Source organism: Clupea harengus, chromosome 1, assembly GCF_900700415.2.
Source record: "Clupea harengus chromosome 1, Ch_v2.0.2, whole genome shotgun sequence".
Taxonomy (NCBI): Eukaryota; Metazoa; Chordata; class Actinopteri; order Clupeiformes; family Clupeidae; genus Clupea; species Clupea harengus.
Genome location: NC_045152.1, coordinates 16,357,399 through 16,360,457, shown reverse-complemented (window position 1 = coordinate 16,360,457; position 3,059 = coordinate 16,357,399). Strand labels below are relative to the sequence as shown.

The 3,059-nt window shown below is 42.7% G+C and overlaps 1 protein-coding gene across 1 annotated transcript in view; it reads left to right on the top strand.

The window, feature by feature from the left end:
* antxr1c (ANTXR cell adhesion molecule 1c) overlaps positions 1-2,790 on the top strand; it is a 41,486-nt gene extending 38,696 nt beyond the window's left edge. Inside the window, exon 16 of the mRNA XM_042707719.1 lies at positions 1-2,790. This exon is cut by the window's left edge and continues 500 nt beyond it. The gene's annotated coding sequence lies outside the window, so the exon portion shown is untranslated.
* Positions 2,791-3,059: the final 269 nt, after the last annotated feature.

Here is a 3,059-nt window from a genome sequence, read left to right as displayed (position 1 = left end):
GTGGGGGGGTGTAGGTACATAGCGGGTAGGAAGTGCTTTGTTGCTGGGCAGCAAAAATTTAAAATGTTATTTTAGAAATTAACAAAAAAAATTATGACAAAAATAAACAAAGGGGAAGTAACGGATGAAAACATGTCATAAACATTATTTACAGTGGACTACTGAGATTCTGAAGAGCAGTCAGGGCCTGTTAATGCAAAGTAAACATATAGCCATAAATAGCCATAAACATTATTTACACCCCTTGCTCTGCCATTAGCAGGCTGACGGACTCACGTTCTGGTCCTGGCATTTAGCTCGTATACGCAGTAAGAGTTTGACATTGGAATATGACGTAGAGTCAGAGATCGAAATGATTGGATGCTTAGTAAAGTCCGCTGTGTTAGCCAATAGCCCGAGCTCTGTGTTAGCCATTAGCCTTAGCTCAGAGCTCTGTTAGCCAATAGCCCGAGCTCTGAGCTGTGTTAGCCAATAGCCTGAGCTCTGAGCTCTGTGTTAGCCAATAGCCTAAGCGCTGAGCTGTGTTAGCCAATAGCCTGAGCTCAGAGCTCTGTGTTAGCCAATAGCCCCAGCTCAGAGCTCTGTGTTAGCCAATAGCCTGAGCGCTAAGCTCTGTCTTAGCCAATAGCCTGAGCGCTGTGTGGGTTTAAAATTGCACCAAAGTGGGGGATTTAGGGGGCTTTTACATGTGGGCTGAATGTATGTGGGATGAACGTTGGGGTGTTTATGGGTGAAAGATAATAAAAGTGAAGGCTACAGTGGTGGGCATAGTCATATTGTCATGTTTATGAAAGAGACTTCAGACTGAAAACTCTGTCTGTTTGTAGAGTTTGTGTGTGTGTGTGTTTGTAGTTTGTGTGTGTGTGTGGATGTGAATGAAAAGGTGCAATGATAGAGGCTAAAGGTATGGTGTCTGACTTGAAGTGTGTGAGTTGTGGTCGGTCAGAAATGTCCGTTCTGTTTAAAGTCTTCTTGCCTCTGTAACCCCTGTGGCAAGTCAAGACGTCCGCTTATGCGTACGACACCTTTCTCAATACTCTCTCAATGCCTTCAGACACCAAGCATAAGAACCGTAAAACATCTTTTCTCAAAAGTATACAAATGTACTTTTTTTCCCCATATTTGTCTTTTTTTTGTTTGTTTATTTCTTACCTTGTTTTTATGATAAACACGAATGAAAATGCTCAAATCAGTACACAGTCAGGTCAGTTTTTGTCATTGCAGATTTCCACTCTCTACTGGACTCTTTGTTTGTCTGTTTCTTTGTTTGTTTGTTTGGTTTTTTGCATTTTGTTTGTTTATTTGGGTTTTGTTTCCGATGAGGGCTTCCGTAACCCAGGGCAACTGCAGGGCAGTTTTTCAGGAGCTAATTTATTTTCCCCAGCTGGCCGGAGAGGAGAGAGCAGGAGTACGACAAGGCGTCCGCACGACGCTGTGCATTTACCACACACACACACACACATGCATACCAAGGCGTCCGCTGAGCTAGCACGACGCTGAGTTAGCACGACGCTGAGTTAGCGCGATGCTAAGTTAGCACGACGCTGAGTTAGCACGACGCTGAGTTAGCACGACGCTGTGCATTTACCAAACACACACACACACACACACACACACACACAGAAATACACATCACTGAAACCTAGATAATACTAGATAATCCTTTTACCTTCTGGAAACATCAAATATGAGTTTTGTACCTTTTTATTACTATGATTATTTTGTTTTGTTTTGTTTATCACATCAGATATGGTCTAAGTGTAGTCATGTGTTTGATCATACTCTTGCAGTCTTTTAGTACGATGAACAGTCGAGTGTTTCAGTTACCCCCCCCCCCTTCAGTTCTGTGACCATCATTTCCCTCCATCAACCACATTCAGTTGGCTTGAAACTCCATGTTAATTGGCCTTACTGTCACAGACAAACAGGCCAGGGTGAGCTGGAGTGGTGGCCATGTCTCAAAGCTCAATATCCAATCAATGCCTGTTTTCCTCGATGAACACACACACATACACATACACACACACCTACAGAGAACTTGTTTGGTGTTTGACGTGTGTTTGCCCAAGAATAAACTTGTGGGAGAGGAAAATAGGGGGAATGAGGTATTAGCTACCGGGCCGCTCAATGCTAGCTCAATGCTTGCTCTTGTTCTCTGTATTACCATCAGTATTGAATGAGGTATTAGCTAACGGCCACTCAATGCTAGCTCAATGCTAGCTCTCATTCTCTGTATTACCATCAGTACTGAATGAGGTATTAGCTACCGGGCCACTCAATGCTAGCTCTTGTTCTCTGTATTACCATCAGTACTGAATGAGGTATTAGCTACCGGGCCACTCAATGCTAGCTCAATGCTAGCTCTTGTTCTCTGTATTACCATCAGTATTGAATGAGGTATTAGCTACCGGCCACTCAATGCTAGCTCAATGCTAGCTCTCATTCTCTGTATTACCATCAGTACTGAATGAGGTATTAGCTACCGGGCCACTCAATGCTAGCTCTTGTTCTCTGTATTACCATCAGTACTGAATGAGGTATTAGCTACCGGGCCACTCAATGCTAGCTCAATGCTAGCTCTTGTTCTCTGTATTACCATCAGTACTGAATGAGGTATTAGCTACCGGGCCACTCAATACTAGCTCAATGCTAGCTCTATGCTAGCTCAATACTAGCTCAATGCTAGCTCTTGTTCTCTGTATTACCATCAGTACTGACGCAAATAGCCGAAGATGCATTAAAAGTGTTTTTACAGTATAAATAAAGGTGAACTCCAAGCTTCTTGCCTGATAAACTGACTCTTTTCTGTACTTGGTGTGGTTTGTATGTGTGTCTATGAATGTGTTTGTATGTGTGTGTCTATGAATGTGTGTGTTTGTGTGTGTGTCTATGAATGTGTGTGTATGTCTGTGTCTTCTGATTGTCAGTCTGAATTATTTACACATTTACTGAAATTCTAAAATATGCACTCAAACACACACAGACACACACACACGTACAGACATACTTACACACTGCAGACAAAGGACCTGGTGATATGTGGTTATGTTCTTGGTTTT